Source organism: Aquila chrysaetos, chromosome Z (genome assembly GCF_900496995.4).
Source record: "Aquila chrysaetos chrysaetos chromosome Z, bAquChr1.4, whole genome shotgun sequence".
NCBI lineage: Eukaryota > Metazoa > Chordata > Aves > Accipitriformes > Accipitridae > Aquila > Aquila chrysaetos.
The window spans coordinates 6489940-6503132 of NC_044030.1; the positions used below are offsets into that span (position 1 = coordinate 6489940).

Genomic DNA, 13193 nt, shown 5'->3' on the forward strand with positions numbered 1-13193 from the left:
AGATACAATCCTGCGGTTACTTATGCTTCCCAAAGATGATGAATGCGCACAGAGCAGTGATCTGCATGTGGAACTGCTCTTCAGCTGGAGTTAACTGAATGTCTCTCTAAAACCCGCTACGGTATTTATACAGAAACATCACTATCAAGATATGTAGATTAGGCTTCCAAATGTGACAGAACAATATGAAATCACTTTTTTTTTTACCTTCGTCAAGTGCTAATCGGGTAAGTACCTTTGAGACAGTGCACTGTAGCTCATGCTGTGCAGAGCTTTTTTAACCTGAGACTCCTGCAATATCACAACTGCCTTCTCAAGTGAAGCTTATAATTAACATCATGCTTATTTTGAACCTACATCTTTGCTCAACAAGATGACAACATCTTGCTAGAGCTTAATACACGGAAACATTCATACTGCCTCAAAACAATATTCATCTAGCCCCGCATCTTGCTCAGTAATATCTAGTAGTGGGGGCCTGAAGGATGACTACGAAAAAGACAGAAAGGAAAAAATGAGCCATCCACTGATACATCCTTTTGATATTGGGCAACCAGCAGCTTAGGGACTTCCTCAACCACAGATTGCTCCTGAGTAAATACTCTGCACTAGACTTTCAGCTACATGTCTAGCTGCGCTTATAAAGCCCCTAAATCCAATATAGCATTGCGTGTGGATTTCCAAGTTTAAAAAAATGGCATGAAATAAAACAAAACAATGGAATTTTATGAGCTAATTCACTTTCATTTCCATTTGTTTCAAATGTATGTACTGAGTTGATACTTTTGCATCAAAGATTCAGGGGAAAAAAAGACTGCCTTAATTTTGTACACACTCAGGAAGTGCTATGAACTCCCCTAACAATGGAGCTGGGAGGAATTTCCACATGGCACTGCTTTCTTTCCACTCTCCCATCCATTAGCAAAAAGAGCAGGTATTTCGCTCATGCCGCTTGTGGGCCTTATACAATATGCCAACATTGTTTTCATATGCTTTTAGATGCAGAAAGACGAAGCATTTCAGCCCCACTCGGCCCACAGTCAGCACGAGAACAGCTCACTGCCTCCATAATTTATAAAAAAACATGTTGTGTTGGTAATATTTAACACCATTCTATTAGGAAGTCTTCAAACGCAATAATGTGCCAAAACTAATTTTAAGATATACTAGAAGGCTTTAAGATAAGGCTTTGTGGTGTTTCATTCTCTAGTTACCTGCACCTGATCTGTAATTAGAAAATAACAGTGAAAATCCATACAGGATCACTCTCCTGGACATTTCTGTTGTTTCTTTTGGTTTACTACCGTCTCATAAACCAAAAACAGGGCCCCTAGAAGACTCACTGACATAAACCCCACAGCTTAGGCATTAGATTGGGGCAGTAGTGGTGTAAATTAGCTGGAGTCTATCACCTCCCGGCAGCCAGCCCCCTCTAATTGCAGTTGCTTTCCCCAGACATTTAAATTTGTCAGGCTGTCTTCCAGTGCTATAGGTGGCATGACCGTTTTCAGCTTTCAAAGTATTTTGACTATTCTGGAGAAGGAAAAAAGAAGAAAAAGAAAAAAAGGCTGTCATTGTGCATGAACAACCAACAAACAAACAGACAAAAAAAAAGAGCAAACAAACAACCCAAACCCCTCATCCAAATAAGACAAACAAACCCGAAGGAGAGGGCTAGGGAAGGAAACATCTAGAAAACTAACGGCAGTTGAAAAACTCGGCGAATGCCCTTTTCGGGCCACTTTCACAGCGCTGCCGGGAGCGGGGGAGACCCGGCCCCACGGCCCGCGAAGGTGCAGCAGAGGCGGGCGGGGCTCGCATCCCCGGAGCCGCTCCTTTCCCCACGGGCCTCCCCGGGCAGCCACACCACGGTGGGGAAGGACAGAGGGAGAGAAACCGAGGCGAGAAGGGCCCCGAAGAGGACCGCGGGCAGGGGCAGGGACCGCCGCCGCTCCGCCACCTCCCGCCGCGCCGCCTCAGCGGGGCCGCTGAACGCCGCACGAACCCCTCCGCTCCGACCGCGCCCCCGCCCCGCGGAGGCGTATCCCTCCGCGCTACGGCCCCGGGGCGCGGTCCGGGCGAGAAGGCGGCGGCAGCGCCGCGCGGCGCGGCGCGGCCCGGCCCGGCCCGGCCCGGCCCGCGGCCCCCTCGCCCCGCCGCCGCCGGAGGTGTGCTTTCGCGCCGTGCCCCATCAAAGCCCCCTCTGTTATTGAAATATGAGGCCGCTTCCTCCCCGGCGGAGGCCGCTGGCGGGAGGCGGGGATCGGCGGGGCGGTCCGGTCTGGTCACCCGCCGCCGTGAAGAAACGTCTCTTTGTTCGGGCGGGAGGGGCCGGTCCCGCCTCAGGCCGGGGCACCCCCGGCCACCCCAGCCGGGTCTCTGAGACACCCCCTCAGCTCTGACCCGGGAGCCGAGGGCTTGCGGGCAGCCCCGGCCCGGCGCCTGAGGTGCCCCAGCACGAAGGGAGCGCGGGTACCGCCGTCCCCGGGTGCCGCCTCGGGCCGGGGGTGGGTCTCGGTCAGGCGCGGGGGGGGGGGGGGGGGGCAGCTCTATCCGTGCACCCTTGGCACCCGAAATGCCTCGGTTGTGGCCACCAGTACCTAATTATTTTACATCGGGGAAATGCATTGCGGCTCTTTTCTCGCTTTTGATAATAACCACGAACCAATACCCTGATATTTCTAGGCAGAGACCTGTTTGTTTGTTTGGGTTGGGTTTGTGGGGTTGGGTTTTTTTCCTTTTTTCTTCCAGTGGGACCTGCTGTGAAGTAGCTGATGAGACACAGCAGTGGCTGACCCCTGCTTGGTGACTGGTAAAGCCGATGTCTTCAGATGTGCTTTTGCACCAGGACGTGTTAGGCTCTGGCATTTCCTGATCAAGTAGGATTGATGAGCTGCAGCCTCTTTTGATGATGCAGGCTGAGAGTTTGACACACACAATGATAAAAGCTTCTCGGGGTCCAGGCTGAAAAATTATTTTGGAGACTTGTAGTGGATGTGGCACAGTTACATTCTGTTTAGCATTGGAGAAAGGGGGAAAAAGGGGGATAAAATGAATCTGCAAGACCAAGTTGCCTGGGTTACCTGTGTTCTCTAATCTAGCAGAATTTAGAGGTTGAGAATTCAGGCATACATTTCCTACCGCTGTTGAGAGATCAAGAACCTTATTTTTTTCAAGCGGAGGAAGAGCAACTACACCTGCTTTCAATTCAAATAATATTATTTGGGCCCCAATTTGCCAACCTGTAGTACCTCATCAAGGCTTGGCCTTTTTTTCTTTCTTTCTTTTTCCTGTCTTCTGTTGTTATTTGATTTGGGGTTTTGTTTTTGTTTGGTTGGTTGGGTTTTTTTAAATAACAGACACATTTAGAGATACAACAATGGCAGCACCTTTTGTCTGCAGTTGTAAGAGGGGAGGTTTAACATGTATGCTTTTCATTCCATGGGATTTAGGGGGTTAAAGCCACATATTGCACAGATTTTAGCAGGCTCCTGTGCCTGTGTGTCTGCTGATGTGAAATACACCATAATCCAGAGATTTTGGATGCTGGAGGATCACTTTGGCCCAAGGTGGTGTTTAGAAATTGCATAAAGACTTGGTGACAACAGTTGCCTGACTTTAGGGTTTTGTGATGCTAGTGCCCTGAGCAAGGCATGTTCTGTATTTGGGGTGTAATAAGAGAAGCTGGGCTTGTTTCCTGGATTAATAATTCAATTGGAAGTTGGGGGTAAAACAAAAACACCATGGGATCCTGTTAGGTCCAGCTGTTTCTATCCCACTACACACCCCCCACCTTTCACGCATCACTTTCTCCCCGTCTGAAACCATGTTCCCACCCTCAGAGTTAATGGTAAGGTGGGGGGTAAATAAGGAGCGGGGGCTGGGAGCAAGCAGAGGCAAGTAATCAGAAGTATCATGTTTCTCAGGGTGTCACACACCCTAAATTCCTAAATTCAATGATCCCTTCACGAGGAACACTACCAACTTTTTTTTTTTTTTTTTTTTTTTTTTTTTTTTTTTTAAGCCCTGTTTGGTTTTTAGCTCGGGACTTGTGTGCATTGCAAGAGGCTTTTTTAGGCGCGGATCTGGGAGGGCTGGACCTAAGGGGTGAGGACAGGGACCTGGAGGGGACAGGGCGGCGTGCTGGGACAGGGTGGGTGGGTGTGGGTGTGGGTGGGTTTATTTTTTCCTCTCATTCCTGGGGTCTGAATGGAAAGCACGTTGAGCTGTAATTAAGACATCTTGGAGGCGTACTTAACTCATGACGTGTTGCTTTTCTTTTCCTCTCGGTGAGAAAGTGGCTTTCTCTTCCCTGAATCAGGTCCTCTGCCACCCAGAGCCACAAAGAGACATTCGGGACATAGGCACACACACGCACACGCTGACTTAAGGTGAGCACCAAAAACTTCCTCCGCACTTCGCTGTCCTCTGTTTCGAACTGCTGGAGAGTTCTGAGACCATCTCAACTCAGGAGCTCTGCACAAGGTAAAAAGAATAATCAAACTTTTGGGAAAGGTTTTACTCCTTTATTTCTCTAAGTTGGATGGGGATCCAGTAAGCAATGTCTGTGGCATCAGCTCCAGGGCTGCACTGAAGGGATTTTCGAGCGATCTAGTTTGGCAGCTGAGGCGGGGGGCGAGTGCAAAAGACGGATTGAAACTGGCTAACTTCAATGTGTTTGACTTTAAGTGCTCTGTGTTACCAAAGGAGAGATCATATTGCAACTGCAGATTCCGTCTGAAAGACAAAAGTTGTATGCTTCTGCTCTGTGGCTTCCTCCTATCGGCTTGTACATTTCACAGAGAGTTGTCTTTCTGAGGGATTTCTCCATCCAGACAGATGCTTTTAGAAGTTTTTAGTATGTAGGAAAAGGAGGACAGTAGACTGAGCAAGAATTTCAAGGGCTGGAAGTAGATTTGCATAAAGGACTGACCATCCAGTTAGAAGGAAAAGGATTTTGATAAGATGTGATAAATTACAAACTGATGTCATATTTGGCTATTTATTGTCAGAGAAAGCCTGAATAACATTTGGCACAGGTTTCTGTATTGTCTCCACTCACCAAAAAACTTAGGATGCCACAGCATTTTGAATGTGTAGCTGCACATTAGCTGGTCCATGCCTATGATAACTATCATTTTACTGGCTGTTTATTTGGTTCTTGGGGTCAAATAGATATAAATATGTCATTCAAACTGTTTTTCATGGCAAAACTACTTGTGTGGTGGGTTTGGATATAAAGGGTTGGAAAGGATTTGCATGTTTGAATTAGGGAGGTTTATTGCTATTTGTATATCATTAGAAAGAAGATTCATTACCACTAGGATCTTTCAGGGCAGAAAATGTTGCCATCTATGTTGCTGTGTGATGTCAAGTAACTGATATAACACCTTCAGGAGACTCTGGGAACCTGGCAATGTGTACAAAAGAATCATGTAGATTGTTAACAGCAATGAGTTTGTGTTAACGGCTAGCAAGACTGTTTTAGTGCCTCAATGTGGAAAGAAGCAATCTGGAAAAATTCCTGTTATTTTGTTAGAAAAACATTGTTAGGAATATGTATGATGTGGTAGCTGAAAACATAGATGTAGTGAGGCTGTGTAACTATGGATACCCTCTCGATAAACACTGTTTATATAGGCAGGGCATTTTCAGCACGTGGAGAAATGTATCATAAACAGGAAAATTATTATAGGGTCTTATGGAGAGGGAACCAGGAGTCAGCAGTCTCATGCCAAGGTGTGTCGCGCAGAATGCCAAGTCCTTGTGCTACAGAGACAGCGCATGCTTTGGTATGTCACATCTAATGGAGGCAGATCTTCAGCTCCTGTAAAGCATAGCTAAGTGGAGTTGCTCTGAATGCATTGTCTGAGACTCCAACCCATATGTACTTACCTGTATTACATTTAGTGACATGGGGAAGGGGAAGAAGGAAGAATGCAGGAAGGAACAGAGAGAAAGAAAAAAAGATTAATTTGTGGTACTTTTCAATATAATGCTTTGTTAAAGCAAAAATAGGAAAAACAATTTTATAGGGAGCAGCTTTTTCATGTCAAATTAAAAAAAAGTCAATGTAGTAATCAAGACACTGCTGGTGTGCACTGAAATTGTCCCAAAAGGCCCGTATTCCTAATAAGATTCCTGAATGTGTAAGCAGATTCCAATAAGAAAGAGAAAAAACCCTGTGTCATTATGAAGAAAAGTATTATCCCCAGCAATGTCCTCTTCAGAGACGTGACTAACAGTGTAATTCACAGCAAAGCATCCTTTCATTATAAATGTAGCGGGTTCAGTTTCCTTTCATTTTCAGTTAGCATGGTTAAACCAACTAGCAGCTACTAAAAAAACTCTAAAGTAGTACAAAGGCTTGGGGCTCGGAGTGGGGGGGAGAGTTTGCAGGAAAGGGTGGAGGGTTTCTGTGGCGTGCTGCAGTGCACCTTTGTTTTTACAGTTTGTAAAAGGATGAGAAGAGCATTTGCTATTGCAGGTCCCCAGCCTCTCTGATTTTATGCTGATACGTGACTAAAAGAAATATTTTTGTCCACTATTGGTCACAGTCTCGAGCCAAAAGAACTGTTATCAATACTTACTTAATCAAGTCACTTAGCCTACTTGCCCCTCAGTAAAAATCTGGAAATAATATTGACTAACCTTTAAAAAGTGTTTTGAGATCTTCAAGTGAAGAGTGACTTTGCAATTGCTTATATTTAAATATATTCAAAGTTTTCCAATTGACTGCAAGGAGCAAAGTGTGAGAACTGAAATTAGTATTTTCTGCTTTTCATTTGCCTTTTCATAGAAGCGGTAGTTAAACTATCCTTGGAAGTTGAAATACTTTGCATTTCTGGTTTTTTGTAAACCTGGCAGTGTATTTCACTACTTAAAATTCTCTGAAAATGAAAAGTTTTGGAAAAAAAATTATTTTCATATGACAGGCTGCTTCTGTTGCTTGTGAGGAAGTATTAGACATTCTGTCTCCACTGTTAGTAACTGTAGCATACAGTACTGCACTTGAAAAGGTAGCTTGTAACTTGTGGGTAACAAAATGTTCTTTGGGGTAAAAAAAAAGTCTGAATATACTTAGCATTTCAATCAATGGTGTTTAAGGAGGATTAGAGGAAACAGCTGGCTAAACAAATATTAGGTGTAGAGTGGATGCAGTGGTATAAATTAATAATGCAGTTCTTTATCTGCTGCATGAATGGGAGGTTTTGTGGAGATAAGACGACCGAAACATGGTCACTCTATGCCACCTAGTGGATATTGCAGAGTCTTTCAGAAGATTTTTCTTTTATTCCGAATGTCTGCAACTAATCCAGGTGCAATTTAACTGTAAGTGCTTAGGGTTTTTTTGGTTTTACCATTAAAAACTATCAGCTAGCTTTTTTTTTTTTTCATAGATTTTTAGGGGACGTTCTTTCTGCTTTTTAAGTGCCTATTAGATCTGATAAATATAAGTTCGGTTTTTATTTATTAATTTATTAACAGATATTTCTTAATATCTATTTCTAAAGACTTGTTAAATCATTCTGTAACAAATAGCCAGGAATTAACACCTAGTTTAACATACTGAGCTGTTACAGTAAAAGTGAAGAGATTTCTGTACAAATATTGTGGCAGGAGAAGCTATGTTCAGCAGTAAGGGTTTCAAAGCTCCTTCCAAAACTCTTTTATCACGTAGGATGTGCTTTTATTAAACCCCCTTCTGTTTTGTCCCTGAATATTTTGTCCATGATAGCCATAGACAAAGAAAATGTCAAATTATTTCTGATGGCTAATAAAAGGTCACAAACCCTCTCCATCTTCTTTTTCTGTGCATGTCATTTATCTCCGCCTTCCTCAGACCTCACACATGCTCATTGCTTGGATTGTCCCTTCTCTTTATGAGGGAAAGGAAAATTGCTTTTTGGTCCACTGGATTGTTTATTCAGTAGTAGATGTTCAGGTGCTGTCAATTGTCGTAGCTCTAAAGGATCCCATGAAATGACAAGGTTTTCAGCAGGCATACATCAGTCTGGATATACTTTGTGACTGTTTTTATGCTATGTGACCAGCTTACATGCTTCCACTTCCTATGCTTTTTTAAAATTCTTTACTTCTTTTCCTGATTCTCTCCCCCATCCCACTGGGTGGGGGGAGAAAGGAGTGAGCAGCTGCATGGTGCTTAGCTGCTGGCTGGGGTTAAACCACAATAAACACCATCACAGCTTCCACTGCAGTCATCTCCTAGCACCTAAACCAAGTGGTGAATCTATGGTGCTGATCCTACGTTTTTCAAGTAAGTGCCACAATGGCTCCTGGAGCAAAGAAATATTAAAATACTTGGCAAAGTCAAGCTCCCTGTGCTTTACTTCCTCCTGATTTTCATCACTGTTTGAACAATAAATCAAATGGCAACATCACACTTAGCAGAACAAACAGTTTCCATGTCCTTCTCATTCACTTAGCTTTGAAAACACATTTTTTTGTTTCCTTTTAATTAGTACAACAGAGTGGAAATCTTGAACATGATCAATGGCTCCAAAACCAAACATTTAAAGCATGCAGTAAGAAGTCACAGAGCAGTAATCTGCACTGACCACTTTCAAAACTTTTCTCAAGAGTTATATGAAATATTACCATAGGAGATTGTTAACATGATGCATGAGTTAATGGCTAAGTGAGAAGGAAATCTGCCTTTCCATTTTTCAGGCAAAGTTTACAAATGAAAGTCTAGGAAGGTAAAATATCACAGCAGCAAATGGGCTAATTGATTTGATGCTGTGCTTCATAGGTAACTACCTTTCTTTTTAGCTCCGCCTGACCTGGTACTGTGAATCACAAGAGCTGCTAATGGAATCAGACCAAACTGTATTAATGAGAGCCTTTGCAAGGTCACAGAGTCTCTCCCGGGACAAAGATTTCCACTAGTGTCACTGGCAAGCAGAGTCACCGCCATTTCCTAGAGCGGATATTACGGCAGAATCTACATCATTAATTGTCTGGCATAATAGAAATAAAATCGTGAAACCAGAAGAATGTCCCTGGATATATGCCTCTTACTTCAAAAAATGTCATCTTGGCATTTGTCTAATAGCAGAAGACCATTATCTTGAGATGGCTTTCCATTAATAATATCTCCGAATTACTTTAAATGCTTGCAGCCTACAAGGAACATATGGGCAATGGAGACCAGTTAGATTAGAAATGTGTTTGGCAGAAATCTAAGTATTAGAACACAAATGTTTCAAACTTCTCCAGGGGAAAAAGAAGGAAAAGTAACTTAGAGGTAGTTCAAATTTGGGTTTGATCACTTTTGGTCTGTACTTTTGCAAGTGGATGTATTAAGTTCGGGTTTGCTTCGGGTTTTTAGCATGTCATATCTCTTTAATTTACACTGCTTATGTCATGGTACCTGGTAACTCATCATCTGAAGTGTATCAATAAGTATTAGTGCATTATACCATGAGGTATAATGACATCTATTGTGATTAACATTTTTCTACATTCATAATTCCTTTCCTACAATAATGCCTATACACATAGAGAAGAGGCAGTCTGTGTACATCTATGCATATGTATGTGTGTATATAAATAAATAAATAAATATATATATGCTCACATACCCTATTAGAATGTGTAATTTTTTTTGGAGCCTGGTGATTGAAAATTGATTGTGTAAAATGGCACACTGCTGTTGATTTGTAGTTTTTAGCATACAGACTATTACCCTCCATTGTTTTAAAACTGGTGATTCGTTCTTCTGCTTGTTAGTGGCTATCACTGCTTGGCTTTTGCATTTTGGAAGATCATATACACAAAAGAGATGGTACAATACCACTGCACTGTGAGATTCTGATCCAGCAAAACAATATATAAGAACTTACATTAGTAATTCAGTGAAATCAATAGAAACTCAGACAGGGCTCAGTGAATAAAACTATTAATCCATTTGCAGAATGGCATCCATAATATTGCACATGGCTGATCAAAAAGCAGTACATAAAGCTCCTGACCTGCCAATCTGTTTAAGTTTATAGACATAAGTACCTCAGTGATGTCAATAAAGTGTTAAGTAAAACTGTGCACATTTACAAAGAGTAGAGGAATCAAGACCTGCACCTATGGAATCTGTGTAGAAGTACATGTTTAATGTAGGAAAAAAACTTTAATTGCTAAAATAATTTCAATACTCTCCAGTTGGAACTGAGTAACTACTCATCTATTTATTAATATTTGAGAAAATATGTGCTACACCCCAAAATATCTATGTGGTGGTTGTTTTTTTCCATAAACATATTTTCAAGCAAAAGAAAACACCTGCCCTGAGCCACATACAAAAATACTGCCTAGAAATGGGAAAAGCACATTGCAAATTTTCCTGTTTTGTAATAGCTGTGAAAACATAGTGTTGGGTCCAACCAAGATGTTTATAAGAACCGTATCAGAGAAGAATAATATTACAGTAGGTGTGGTAGTTCTGTTACTGAAATTACAGTGATACATGTGTGTTGCAACTGTTGCAGGCCATAACGGTGCTGTCACCTTCCGATATGCACTGCTTATTGTCTAAGGTCGTTTGCTCCCATTTTCTAACACCTGAGATGCTGTACGTGCAGTACTGAAGCTCTGCTTCTTTAATTGCATGCATAACCTGAAAGATTAATGAGCACACTGTTATTTTCAGATAAACTATGTTTCCGGATTTCTAAATGTCTGAAGCAAAATGTCGAGTTTTGCTGCCTCTTTGTAACTTGTTTCTTTAATAGCTTTGATTATATAGATTTAAAATAGGTATACAAAGTGAGATTCAGCTTTTACTAGCAAGTCAAACAGGCAGGCAGATTTTTTTGTTTGTTTTGTTTTTTTGTTCAGATATTTCTGTATTTTTTCTTTGATTGGTTTATTAGAACACATTTTCACTGGTGTACTGAAATATACTATGATTGGACTCGATTAACTTAAAGCTCTTTTCCAACCTAAATGATTCTAAAAAATGTATTAATGCAGTGACTGTGTATTTGTCTGGTTGTGCATGTGGTGGTGTGTCTGGTCACATATATCATCATGTCATGATGATGTACTTGTTTTGTACATGTACTTGTACATGTTTTAATGTACTTTGGGGACTTAATGGTTATCTCTGTGAGCCAAGAACCAATGAGAGACAGTAAAGATGTTGATCTCAAGCATTTTCTGGATTTTGCTCAGCTGAAACAGTGAACAAAGAGGATGGTAATTCAGCTGTTATTATTGATAAAGATAACTACAGACTACAATCTTTTTACTCTTAAATATTGATTAAAAGGCTTGGTAAATCAGATTATAATCTGGCCACATTGTACTGCAGGTCTGTTCTCTCAAGTGTTCTTGTAAATGAGAAAAGACAGGAGATTTCAGATAGTCAGATTTCACTAAAGAAGTAGGCTATCAACACATTTGAGTGCCAGGGTAAGAGGCACCATGTTCAGAGTCATTTGCCCAGGGGCTGGTGCCTGATATGGCACACTGATCTGACTGTGCCCTGTGCTGGTTTGAAGTGACCTGGTCCCTTACACCCTGTGCATAAGGGAGCACATAGTAGGAGACAGATAGAATCACTTGGCTGCTGCAGGGGTTATATGTCTTTCAACACAGCTCCTTTGAGCCTGTAAACCATGAGCCAGAGAAAAAGCAGTTGCACTCCAGATGTGGGACATGCTGGTCTCAGTCTGACAACGTAAAATAAAAAAAAAGCAGAAAAGAGCAGGTAGAAGTAGAATGTCTGTACAGGAGCCAAAGGTGTTGTGCAATTAAATAAACAATGATATGTCCTGGGAAATCCATCAGGAAAAAAATGCAATTTTTAACCAAGAATTTCTCAGAGTAGATCAAAAGAATAATAAAACATTTGTTGATGTGTCTGAATGGTTCTCTTTAATACCAACATCTGGTCTTTTAGCCAATGAATGGATTGTTGCATTCAGTTTCCAGGCATTTCATTCTGTTTTCCCCCATAAGCAGGCTAAGAGAAGCATACAATTATTACATTTTTCCAAAGCAACCTCCATATCTGATTGCATCTGCATTTTAATGTGTGTTCCACTCTGATCAAATCAGAGAATAAGAAAAACTTTCAAATCCAGTAGGGCATTCCTCAGTAGGATAGGAGAATGGTAGTGGCATGTATAACATCTTCATAAGCAAGCTAGGAAGAGACTATCTTGATAAAACTAGTGTGACATGTTTTCAAAACTGTTTAGGAAATCAATAGCTCACTGTGAAAATAGAAGCACATATCAAATGGGATTTTGCCAGGGCTAGTCATCTTTGATACTCTTCAATATTTTCATTAGTAACTTGGATAATGGAAGAGAAAATATGCTTAAGCTTTTAGAAAACACAAAACAGGGAGAGATTGAATTATTTCCGAAGCTGTGCTTTGAAGTTAAAATGTTCTTGCCTAACTGGAGAAAAAACTGGAAAAAGTCTTTCCAACAAATAGAATCTGGTAAACTGAGGCAGAAAGAAAACAATCTACAAAGATGAGTAAAGTTTAAGGTCTCATTTGAGCTTGTTCTGGTGCCAAGTACTCAATTTTGAGAGCTGTATAGACCAGCTAAAGAAAGTCATAAGGAAAATAACAAAAATGATTGTTTAGGAAGCATGAGTTGGAAGAACCAACTGAAAAACCTAACCTAGCCTAGCCTAGCCTACAGATAAATATACTGAACGACAGGCATAGTAATAGTCTTTAAATTATAAAAAGGTGCTACAGAGGTAAAGTAAATCATCCATTCCCTATGTCTATAGCAGAGAAAAGGAGAGGTATTGGATGCATATTGCAGGAAGGAAGACTGGAGAAAGAGATTTCTAAAAGATGAGAAAGCTCAGGCATAGGTTGCGTGGAAAGCCTGTGAAGTCCCATTGTTTCAGTTTTCAATACCATGTTAGACAAAATGCATAGAAGTATGAAGATGGTGACTCCTTTTGGTTCTCTGTTGGACAACTTTTCTACAATTCTACTGAATTAGGTAGTTTTGTTTGGGAGAAATACTTTTGAAAACTATGACTTGCTTTGGCATCTAAACAAGAAGAAGAGTATTTAACAAAATCTAAAGAGGTTAATGAGTTTTCACAGTTTGTGTCTCATGAAGGCAACTCTTTGTTCTTGAATGTGGTAATTCAAATACATGATCTTTGCAGACACATTTGAGTCCAATCTGGCTTCAAAT

The 13193-nt window shown here is 41.3% G+C and overlaps 1 protein-coding gene across 2 annotated transcripts in view; it reads left to right on the top strand.

Annotated features, from left to right (window-relative positions):
* The first annotated feature begins 3555 nt into the window (after positions 1-3555).
* Positions 3556-13193, top strand: part of HAPLN1 (hyaluronan and proteoglycan link protein 1) — a 65951-nt gene continuing 56313 nt past the window's right edge. The window contains exons 1-2 of one of the 2 annotated variants that reach the window (XM_030005690.1): positions 3556-4107; positions 4322-4485. The gene's annotated coding sequence lies outside the window, so the exon portion shown is untranslated. Of the gene's footprint in view, positions 4486-13193 lie in introns of both variants that reach the window. The other variant, XM_030005692.1, reaches the window with a different exon arrangement.